Source organism: Balaenoptera physalus, assembly GCF_965194825.1.
Source record: "Balaenoptera physalus genome assembly, chromosome: 6".
In the NCBI taxonomy this organism is placed as follows: Eukaryota; Metazoa; Chordata; class Mammalia; order Artiodactyla; family Balaenopteridae; genus Balaenoptera; species Balaenoptera physalus.
This window is the reverse complement of record NC_138885.1, coordinates 99734396-99746516: the sequence shown is the minus strand read 5'-3', so window position 1 is coordinate 99746516 and position 12121 is coordinate 99734396. Positions and strand designations below refer to the sequence as shown.

Below are 12121 nucleotides of genomic sequence, written 5' to 3'. Positions count from 1 at the left end.
AAATAGAGCAAGTGGAAGGGAGTGCAGAACCTCATTGTAATTTTGAAGCTGACTGAACTTTGATAGAAGCCTCAGTCTCCGGAGGCCTGACCTAAAACACTGTGTGACTACCACACACGGAGAGCAACATGTGGCCAAGAATGCTGTCCAGAGGCTGCTGTCCTGATGGTCACTGTCATCTTAACCTCTGTTACACCGAGACTTTATGGGCCATAATTCCAGGATAGCTCTAATGGTCAGTTTGAAAGTTGATTATGAGTTATTTTGAAGGGGATTTTAGCAGTTTTTACTGCTCCAAGATCTTATAAACACCATCATGTGTGAAGTAAAGTAGATGATGGGGCGTATAGTTAATATAACCAAATTCTAAAATCGACAAATTTCTTTTGTACTCCTTGAAGTAATCCAGCTTTGCAACTCTCTGTGAAGTCATGATATTGGTTACAAAAATCTTTCACCATCCGAACAAGGTCACCATTGTTTATTTGCCGTCATTTTTCACCACCAAGGAGAGTGGGATACCTCAACTCAGGAGAGCCAAAGTGAAGGCAATTCCAGGGCACTCTCAGATTGCCTTCTGTGTGTGAACGGGAGAGAAATCCAATAACTCAAAATTTAAAATAAAATCTAAGAATTTCATTTTTTACTGGTTAGGTTTTCTAACTGATCAAAGTGCCAGATGCTGTCACATATTGTCCATTTTTTCTCAGCTGGACTTTGAACTCAGAAAATGCTTAGGACGTAATTTTTCTTTTTCAGTGCAGTTTAACGGGTTACATTTATAGAGTTCTTTATAGTGTTCAAAGTCTTCTGTGTTCTTATGTATTCTCTCATTATCTTTGTAAATTTAATATATAAGGTGTGTGGGACAGGCATTATTTTCACAACTAAGAAAGGGTGGGTGAGGGTGGAGAGAGAGCTTGATTGGGATTGAGTGACATGTCCCTGAATCACTAACCTGGCTCACAGTCATGAAACCTCCATAAGGAAAGGTAATTTGGTAAGTTGGTCACTCATGCATGCCCTGCCCTGAACAATACCTGGCACACAGTAGGTGCCAAAAACTTTATGTGGGATAATCAACGAATCTGATTAGAAGAAGAACTGGGAATAGAATTTAGTTCTGCAAACTTTTATGTTGCACCTTTACACTGGCAAGAGTCCTTCTCTGTCCTCACACTCCCCCAATTTTCCTCCGTCTATTCTCGATGCAGCTGTTGTTGGGTTTGCGGAGGCAAGGCCAGTGAGCTCTGTCCACTGAGGGGTACCAGAACCCCAGCCTCACAGTGATGGAGCACGGAAAGGAGGGGCGTCTATGGGGGACTCCTACCTGAGAGACTAAAGCTGACGCCCCCTGAGATGCCCAAGGACGTCAGAAAAGAAGGTCCGCTGGGTCCCTCTGTCCTGAGGGCGCTGGTCTCACTTTGTTGCTGGTCACGGTGGTGGAGCGGGAGTCTCTAGTGGAGGCCCCGCATCCCCTGGCCTGCATGTGGCCGGCCTCGGCTAGCGCCCTGAGGCGGCCACACTCGCGGTCTCCGCCGTGCGTCGGGCTGGGTGCGGGGCACGCGGGACAGCTGCCCTCCCCTCCCGGACGCTCCCGGACGCTGCCGCTGTGCCCACCCATAGGGCCAGGGAGTCGGGCGGGGCTTCTACGGGGCGGAGCCTGCGAGGTGCAGGAGGCGGGCCTGCTGGGGGCGTGGCGACCGCACGAGTGGTCTGCTGCCCAGGCTGCGCTCAGACTGGGCGGGGCTGTTGGCGGCCGCGGCCACAGCAGGGGCACCTTCTGCTCTTCCTTGTCTTCTCCACCTCTCTCTTCTCTTCCACCTCTCCCTCTCTCTCCATTCCCGGCCTCCCTTTCTCTCGTTTGTTTTTTTTCTTTTCCTTAACTTTACAGCATTTGTTCTCCAAGTCACAGATTCCAACCGATTTGCGCCCAGGTAAGATATCTGTCACTACTTCTGCTACTGTGTAGGGCGCTTTGCACATCCCTCTCCCGGGTGTCTCTTGTGCAGCGGAAGCCTCAGCTGGGAAAAGGTGGGGGAGGGGTCTCCATGCCTTGGCAACTGGCCAGGTGGACCGAGCCGTCTGGGCCCCCACCTGGCAGAAGCATCAGTCTCGGCCTCTCCACGTGTCATCATAGACGTTGGTACTGGGCTCTAGAAAAAGAGGGTGCCACCTTGTTAAGGACCACTTTAAAGCGCCAGGGATTACTGTTACCTGAGGTAAGAATATAGAGTTATGCACAGATAATGGGGGTGGGAATTCGAGATGAAGCAAACTGTGGCAGTGACCTGCTTGTTGTGGAGTGAGGGGAGCTTTGGCACTTACAAATAATTTTCCCTGCAAGTGCTCTAGAAACAACTTGAAAGCTAAGATAGATAAATATTCAGATTTCTAAAATGCAAGAAAAATCAAGGTTAATGCAAGTGGAGGGTGGGGCATGAAGTAATGAGAATGGAAGTTTTACCCTTTTCCGAATTTTAGTCTTTTCTCCTTTATTTCTCCTCGTTTATTAAAATGAGAGAAACAAATATCCATGCCTTATATAATCCATTTTTTCTTTCTTCTTTTTAAAGATTTTTTCAGAGCTACTGTGATGGCTGACTTCTTTCTCCTTTTCTTTTGTTGGGAAATTTGATAGAAATTTTGAGAAAGTGTGTATAAGAGGGCAAGAGTTTGGAGGTGTGTGTCCTGGGAAGGGAAAATGTAAAGTGACCCAACTCAGAAAGACCATCCTTGAAAATTGGAAAATTAGTATCATTCTGCCTGGTACTACCAGGCTTTAGGATTATGTCAGCAAATAAAAACCTTTCAGTTGCAACAAGCCCACAGCCAACTGCTGTGAACTCCCTTATTATAGTGCTTCCAGTACATAGACCCCAAGGTTGAGTCATACATCCATGTATACACACAGACATATGTAATGTTACAAAACAGCAATGAACTTTTTAAAGAAAAATAATTTGAGGGCTTAGAGATTGAACTATGCATGACAATTGTAAAATAAACCAAAAGGATGTTGTGGATGTTGGTAAGGGTATGTGAAATTAATTTTAAATGTACACTAGATTTTAAAAAGACCAGCCAGGATTGAAAGTAGTTGCAAACTCAAAGGGACAGTTGAATTTAAGTGATATTACCAAGAGTTTATTATATTTGAGAAAAAAATCAAGCTTTCTGGTAGAAGAATCTCTTCTCCTACTAAAAATACCAATTTAAGTTTATTTTTAAATTACTTAAGGTCTCCTTTGCTTCACACACTTGATGACTTTGTCTCTCTCCATCCAATAAAAATAAAATTAAATTCCATTGTCATGTGAGGTAGTTCTCCTCCAAATCCACATAGGTTCTTGAAGATGCAGTGTGCAATGGAAATGGATCCAATAAATAGGCAAATTGCCAATTCACTGCTCTTAATTCTTCTGAAAGCAGAGGGGTGAGGTTGTGTTAAAGCCTTTTCTCCATTCCAGTTCCTCCATGAGTTCCAAATCTCAGACAAGCACAGATTTGAGACTGGCTAAACAAGATTGGCACAGCAGAGTGTCCTCTGACCTCATCTAGGATCTCCCAAGGATCAGTCTATCCTGCATTTACAGCATACATGATATGGGTAAAAGCAATATCAATGTGAAAAGTCTGAACATTGGAAGGGATCTGTTAGGGAATTAGATCAAGTAAAGGATATACTGATGTAAACAATTAGTCCAGGGAACTATACTAGGCATCATAGAGATGTTTATATGATAACAAGGAAAAAGAAACTTATATGTCAGAGACCCTCACAATGGAATGGGAAAGACACACACACACACACACACACACACACACACACACACACACGTTATACCTGAACAGTTCTTTGTGCTTTGTTTCCCATATATGTGAAATGGGGATGATGATAATGAAGATGATGATAATACAAATAGTAATAAATATCTGTCACTTAGTATTTTCTATATGCCAGGCATTGTTCTCAATGCTTTACTTGTATTAATTTCATTCATATCTCACAATAACCTTATAAGGTAGCTACTATTTTATCATTACCCCAGTTTACAGTTAACGCATGAAGAGACTGAGTAACTTACACCCAAGATCACTCAGCTGGGAAGTGACATCGTAATTAGTGGTCCACACAAATCACAGATTTTTTTACTTCATTTGGAAGATTCCTTTGGATCAAGTTATTATCATTGCTGGGGCTTCCTTGGTGGCGCAGTGGTTGAGAATCTGCCTGCCAATGCAGGGGACACGGGTTCGAGCCCTGGTCTGGGAAGATCCCACATGCCGCGGAGCAACTGGGCCCGAGAGCCACAACTACTGAGCCTGCGCGTCTGGAGCCTGTGCTCCGCAACAATAGAGGCCACGATAGTGAGAGGCCCGCGCACCGCGATGAAGAGTGGCCCCCACTTGCCGCAACTGGAGAAAGCCCTCGCACAGAAATGAAGACCCAACGCAGCCAAAAATAAATAAATAATAATAATAAAAAAAAAGTTATTATCATTGCTGTACCATTCATATGGAATCATTCTACTACTCCTTGTGGTGCACGGTTCTGAGGTGCCACGGGGGGTGGCTAGTCCCTACAGAGCTGAAAGGAAGGACCAATATGTGAAGACTGTTAAGAATAGTGCCAAGTGTTTTAATTAAATGTGACAAGCAGTTGAGAGTCACCAAGCAAAGGTGACTATGTACATTATATTTAAAGAATCAGGTGACTGTAATAGTATAAAAACGAAGGAAAATTAAGGGAGTACAGTGAAGATAGCGTATTAGTTCAGGTGTTAATAGATTAGAGCTGAGAAATAAGGAGAAAAGGTCAATCCAAGATTATAATGCATAAGAATATCTATATCAAAACATGGAAGGTAAGTAAGAAAGAGGGAGCAAAAAACAAAGCTGTCTACAAAGTTACAAACCTTGTATGCAGGAAATTGTATGCTAGAGAAGGAAGACCTTTTGATTTAAAAGAGAAACTGTGTGATAGGCAATGATATGTCCATGTGGAAATGTCCTGTAGAAGTGTTGTCCCATTATGTAAGTATTGAAGATTGGTTTAAGTAATACATGGTGTCAATGATCTTTAACCAAAACCAACCAAACATGTCTGTATTTGAACAATTGAACAGAGTTAAACTAATGGCCTTGTTGAAATGATAGAAAATATACACCATGGGAAAGCATGGATGGTTTCAGTTAGAGGGTGTTAGAAAGGATATTTAGGATTCAGACATGAGTTAGGTGACTGGGGGAGGGTTTAAGGAAGCAGGACTTTGCTTGGGTTGAATGATGTCAGGAAGCAAAGGTAATTCTGTGATTGAGGATCGTAACAGTTCTTATCTAGATGAGAAGGATGGAGCAAGACTGGAGCTTAGTTGGATTAAAAAAATCAGCATTTTCTTATAGTATGAGCCAGAATGTGAGAATAAGAGAATGTTGGTCATATTTTTAATTTGCACAGTGTTCATGCTTTTGTTATTCTCATACTTGATTTTAGAACAGCTTTATTTTGTCTTAATCCATCTCAGTTAACAAAATCGCTTTGTCTGACACTGGAGTTCTGAGAAATTGTTTGTAAGGCCAGGCTAGCCATGAGGAAAGGCCAACTCCCGGCACCACTGATGCCTGACGGATGGCACCAACCAGTAATCAGTTTGACCATCTTGTCATGGCTGCTTTTCTTTTTTTTTTTATAATGGGCATTCTACACTGTTACAGTTATGTCATTATTTTAATTAACTAGTACAGCATACCTGTGGTTTTATGGTAGTAACATAAAAGTGAATTGAAAAATTGTAAGCCATTATTAGAACAGATGTTAGGTTGAAATGGTAAAGGGTTGAGTATGATATGTAAAGCAGGGACATTTGGGAGACACTGCCCTATAGCATGCTGTGATGGTTAATTTTATGTGTCAACTTGACTGGGCCATGGATGTCCAGATATCTGGTTAAACATTGTTTCTGAGTGTGTCCATGAGAGTGTCTCCAGAAGACATTAGCATCTGAATCAGTAGACTGGATAAAGCAGATGTCCTCCCAAACGTGGGTGGCATCATCTAATCCACTGAAGGCCTGAATAGAACAGAAAGGTAGAAGAAGGGAAAATTCTCTTTCTCTGCTTGACTGTTTCAGCTGAGACATTGGTCTTCTCCTGCCCTAGGACTGGGACTTACACCATTGGCCCTCCAGTTCTCAGGCCCTCTAACTTGGGCTAGAACTCACCCCATTGGATCTCCTGGTTCTCAGACATTCAGACTCCAACTGGAACTAAAGCACCAGATTTCCTGGGTCTTCAACTGACAGATGGCAGACTGTGGCACCTCTCAACCTCAGCCTCCATAATGACATAAGCCAGTTCCTCATAATAAATCTCTTTCCATACATATATACATCCTATTGGCTCCGTTTCTCTGGAGAACCATGAATACAGATGCTGTGCTAGATTGCGTGTGATCAACTCGACACCACCATTGCTCCATTCTAAGTCTTGGAGTTGTGTCTCTCAGAATCTCTTCCCCACATGACTCTGGATTGTAGTTTGCCAGTGAGAGAAACTCCTGCAAGATTTGGAATGCAGAGGTAAAGAAGAAGCAACTATTCTCAGGAGGCTGTGGTGCCCAAACATGGTGGCTTCACAGATGTCCGGCAGAGTAGTAGAGCTGTGTGGCCAGGGCCTCTAGACTTCCCCAAGAGCAGTGACTCTACTACTCAGTGCAGTGCTTCAGCCTGAGGGTGTTGGTGACTGATTTTCCAACCATCCAGCCTCAGCATTCCAAACCTTTACTGCCTCAGCAACTTCATCCTTTAATTAAGCACTAATTCCTATATTAAACCCCTTCCCCATTATACTTACAGTGTGTCTGTTCTGCTGAAACCCAGATGTACATATGTGGAACACAGGAGATTGGGTAAAAGTGTTTGAAAAGCTAGGCTGAAGAGTACTAGGTACCTCCAAATATTGGCAGAATATCTCTAACAGTGACTTCCCTTGAAATCTGAATTTCTCCACTGTCACCTTTGTGACATATATGTGTGTATTCTGCCCCTGACATTCTGCTCATCAGTAATCTCTGAACATCTAAAATATGATGAGATACATTGCTCACAGTGATGATTCTTAATTAGTGAGGAGCCATACGAACCATCACAAAACCAAGTAGTATTCTGTACAATTTTATTAAGTATATATTTTTGTACATGATTTCCTCAAAGTTAGTAATCCAAATCTAAACCTAGGCATTTTGGTCACTTTTTAAAAAACGATAGTATTTTTTTAGACCATCTCATTTTCCAAACACACTAAATAATAAAAAAGAATTACTGAATAGTTTTTGTGTTTCCAGATTTTTATGGATCCAGATATTTATGATCAAGTATATATACTTACTTTTCTATATGAGAATAATTTTAATTTGATGGGTTGCATATAGAAAATTGCATTTTTTTCTCTTAAGACTGAATCAAATTTGCACGACTTCTCATTTCATATTTCAGGGAGACTTGCTCTGGGAAGGAAGCCTGTAGTAGAGCAGGAAGAGTTTATACTCATTCCCAACAGATGACCTTGTTACTCAAGGTATTTCTGCAATTGACAGTTTCTGTGGTAGAAATACTTTTGCCATGACCCATTCCAAGACGACAATATTTTAATAACCAGCTCACAGATTCCTAAAATTTTATCCATCAGTCTCCTGATGCAGTATGAGCCAGCTCCAACACATCACTGTTACTTCTGACACCCTGCAGAATAATTGGAAGCGGCAGAGGCATAAATACAATAGAGGAATGTACACAGGAAAAACGAAAACAAAAAAAGTTTCAGAAGTCTCCCAGGGTCCCCATACTCTCAGTTGCAGAAATTTAGAACAAAGAGTAGAAAAACAATTCAAAACCACTCCTGGCATAAGGAGGTCCTTTGGTTTCCGACATTGGAGGCTGACACTTCAAGGGATGGGTCTGAGGATTGCAGTTTACAAAGAAGACAGAACCCTAGCTCTTTCCACGTTCCTTACCCACTCTTGAAGCCAGTGAAGCCTAAGCATGGAAAGACTGTCATGTGTATTGGAAATGTGGTTTCATAACTAAGATCAAAGCTCTAATTTAGGAGAAAATTAAAATTCACTCAAGCAAAGAGCCCAAGATCTAGAAGTTGTAGCGTCTGCTTAGAAGTCTCTTAATTGTGTTCAGCTCCACTTAGCCATTGGGTCTAAAAATAAAACAAGACTAGAGTCTCTTTTTTTTTAGCATTTCCTTTTAGTTTTATTTTATTTGGGTCTGTAAAGTTATCTGCACATTTAGAATTAGTAAAGGAACATTGAATTGAAAACTGTTTCTTCAGCAGAGCCAAGTTAGAAATGTTATTTTTCTCTTTGGGACAGAATGATGCATATTCACTAATCATTTTTGCTTAATTAATGATTATGTTTTGGGGTTTTTTGTTGTGTTCTGTTTTATTTAGTTCTTATTGAACCCAGAGCATTTCCATCATCTTCTCCACAGATCATGGAAATGGAAGCAAAGGAAGACATGTCCATTCTGGCCTAGAGCCACCACTGTATGGTGACAAATAATCTGGAACCTTCTTTGTAGTAAAGCTGTGAAGAGAGATGCTTCCAAATGCACTGACCAGGACATGGCCTCTCTTCAAGGAGCCTCTGGCTGAAGCAGAACTTTCTTAATTTTCATAATAACCATTCTCCTATAGAGAAATTAAGCTTATATTTCTACTTATTTTGTTTGATCTAAACACTGTTCTTTCAAAGACATTGGGTATGAGTGCCCTCTGCTGTAGAGAAGTCTAAGGAAATTGGCAGAAAAGAGCTTCAGGGGATAGAGACTTGTTTGCTGAGTGGTGATGTTGTTGGTAAATACTTAAAGCTTTGTGTCCAAAGCTATTGGTTTCTTTTATAGAAATATTCAGAAAGTATTGCCATTGTAATTTGGTAACATTTCAAGACATTTCTGGAATATACTTCCTTGTTTTCTTTTATCTAATTTTCCAAACGAACAACTTGCTACTGTCCCTTTCGTTGGCACAAACAGCTAATGAACTCTACAGAGCCCCTAATCCTATGCTCAGGCTGGGAGTTCTGTGGGAGGGAGTAAACAAAATGAGAGAAAATCTGTCAAAAGAAATGAAACAAATATGGTAACATGTTTTAAAAAAATATATTATAAAAGACTCTTTTCTAAGGCAAAGCCTCACGTTGTAATAGAGATTTACATAAATATTGACAACCATGGGGAAAAAGACATATAGAGGGTGCAACACACTCTTATCAGGAAAACGTATTGATTTCTTTTACATAGTGTTGATAGGTAGTTCTAACTACAGTGTTAAAAAAAAGAAAACCAAAAAAAAAACCTGAATGAAACCATGAAGGGCATGGAAGCTCTCTTTGAACAAAGCCAAACTTTATATTTCCATGATGGTGGAAGAGGCAGCATTTACATTAGAAACGTGCCATGTATACTCTTCTGATTTTGGTGTACCTGCTAACTGTGCCTTGGGTTGCCATTATATATGTACATGATTATTGCTCTTTGCCAGGACTGTGTGGTAAACGTATTTTTGATTGCCTATACAGCCCCAACATCAGTCTTTCCTTCCCTTTCCTCACAGTGCCCAGATACTCCTAGTGTTTGAGTGTTTGCATTCAGAACTCCAGGAGTGAACCTGAACTAGTTTAAACCAGTTAAGATAATCCCATACTTTTCTCCCCCAGTGATTGGTTCAGAGATAGGCATGTGATCTAAAATAATCCAATACCAATGAAAACCAGGTCTTTTGTTCAGATGGTTTGGAGAAGGACGCTATCTAATCTCCCTGAAGGTGAAGGAGGAAACATGGTGCCCTGGATACTGTTAGCATCAATCATGTGTTTAGGAAAGGAGGTATCCTTAAGATGAAGCTGACACTGGAAAGGAAGAATTAAGGGACAAAATGGAAAACAGAAAATAGATCCCAGATTCTTGGTGAGTCCGCTGAGTCTCTGAATTAAACCACCAGCAGGCCTGTCTTCACACTGTGCCTTCCAATCACATGAGGTAATAAATTACCTTTTGGTTTAAGACACCATGCTTTGGATTTGCAGGTATTTGCACCACAGTAAGCCCTAAGTGATAATAGGTTACTTTTTTCTGAGAACTGTTCTCAGAAATAGACTGAGACTCGTTCTTTTCTCAACCCCCCACATTATTGGGGCTTTGTAAAGAGAACGTTCACAAGTAGGCACTCAATATTGCTTCTAGAATCGCTGCATGCTGGGTTTTTTTTTTCTTTCTCACCTTTAAAACACCTTTACTGTTTCAAAATATAATCCTCCAATCCAACCCAACTGTTTTTTTAAATTTTAAATCTCCATTATTTTCTCACTTTTATTTGTATCTAGTGTCACAGTTTGACTCATTTTTGTCATTGGCTTCGATCCCTTTGTTCCTTCTTCAGGTTCCTCATTCAGTATTGTTTTTTTAAAAGTACTTAAATTCACTTTGTAGTTAGAATGAGAAGCTTTTTCCTAGCCGCCAGAGTTTGTTTCTACAGCTTGGTGTTATGACCCGGAGGCAGAGTTCCTGGGGAGCAGTGAACACAGAACAATCTATTCGTCAGTTCATTGCTCCCTGTGAGTTCCCTCCTCCCTTCTTCATTGTGTGTTTATATTCTCTCATTAAATTATAAATCCTCCTATAGAGTAGCTCTAGCTTGGTCTTTGACCTGGAATTCAATAGGTGTCAGATAAGCCACACTGTCCCTAAGTAAGAGAGCCCAGTAAGAGGCTGACTATGCTGAAGCCCATCCCTTCAGCCTTTTAAGGGACAAGAGTCTCTCAAACAAACCAATCTGAAGTAAAGCACGAGTACTATAAATGTTAGTAAATTAGAACCTTATTGTGCAGCCATTCAAAAATACCTGTGGAATTTTTTGAAATACGCTTTGATAAAAAAATTTCCGTTCTTGGAATCCATCCTGAGAAATCATTCCATTATTTGTCATAGAAGAAAACACATAAATATTGACCAATATGGGATGAAAATACTCTGTAATCTTTAAAAATAGTGATTAATATCAGAACATGTTTGTGATCATTTTGTGGTAAAAGTAAGTTATAAAAATGTGAGCCCAAACACTATTATTGGAAATTACAGTTGGCACAACCGTTTTGGAAAAAATATTGCAATTTATAGTAAAAGTTGTAGATGTACCTATTCTACGACCCAATAATTCCCCTAGTACGTATAAACTCTAAAGATATTCTTGAACAGGAACACCAAAAATGTAAAAGAATATTCAAAACAACTTTATTCATAATAGTGAAAAACAAGAAGGAATCAAAATGTCCATTAAACAGAATAAATAATTGTGATATAGTCATAGAATGGGGCACAATAAAACAGGAAGAGTTAATGAATAGCTACATATGTGAACAGAGACATAATCTTAAACAAGCAAAAAATACACACAAAAAATGATTTTATTTAATTAAAAACCAAAAAATGGGCAAATTAAACAACATATAATATGTAAAGACATGTAAACTATAAATCAAGGGAATAATAAAATAGTAAAACTATAGTAAAATAGTAAAACTATAAAGCAAGGGAGTGATGAGCACAAAATTTAGGATTGTGATGAAGAGAGAGGAAGATGTGATTAGAAAAGCCCTCCAGTAGATTCACAGGTGTGACTAATGTTCTAGCACATATATTGGATACTGTATTTGTTTTTTATTCTTCTTATTCACTCATGTTATATATACTATTTTTGTACAATTTGTATTTCATTTTAAAACAAGTTGCATGACAATAGGTTTAGTATCCCATTTATATAATATTATGTATAAATGCATTTGTATATAATTGTATATGCATGCCTTGGTCCTAGCAATCTTACTTCTAAGAATTTGTACTAAAGGAATAATTGTATGTATGCAAAGATGTATGTAGCCTTAATTTTCAAAGCTTTATGGGCCTATGAATATAGATTTGATCACTATAATTGTGTTGACTAAAAAATATTCACAACCTCAAAGTTGAGTTATGTTTTATTCAGCAGACATGTACAGAGGACTTCAAACCTGGGAGGCGGCATCTCAAGTAACCCTGAGAAAACTGCTCCAAGG

General features: G+C 39.8%; 1 protein-coding gene and 1 long non-coding RNA gene across 6 annotated transcripts in view; one reads left to right on the top strand and one right to left on the bottom strand.

The window, feature by feature from the left end:
- LOC309663377 (gamma-crystallin F-like) overlaps nt 1–1543 on the bottom strand; it is an 81873-nt gene extending 80330 nt beyond the window's left edge. For all 4 annotated transcript variants that reach the window (XR_014265206.1, XR_014265207.1, XR_014265208.1 and 1 more), the window contains exon 1: nt 1331–1543. The gene's annotated coding sequence lies outside the window, so the exon portion shown is untranslated. The remainder of the gene's footprint in view (nt 1–1330) is intronic.
- Nucleotides 1544–1638: 95 nt separating this feature from the next.
- Nucleotides 1639–9472, top strand: LOC309663033. Of its 2 annotated transcripts, XR_014265082.1 has the most exons (3): nt 1650–1937; nt 2577–2682; nt 3471–9472. It is a non-coding gene; the product is annotated as an uncharacterized lncRNA (long non-coding RNA). The 2 variants fall into 2 exon arrangements; XR_014265081.1 differs by having other exon boundaries at nt 1639–1937; nt 2577–9472.
- Nucleotides 9473–12121: the final 2649 nt, after the last annotated feature.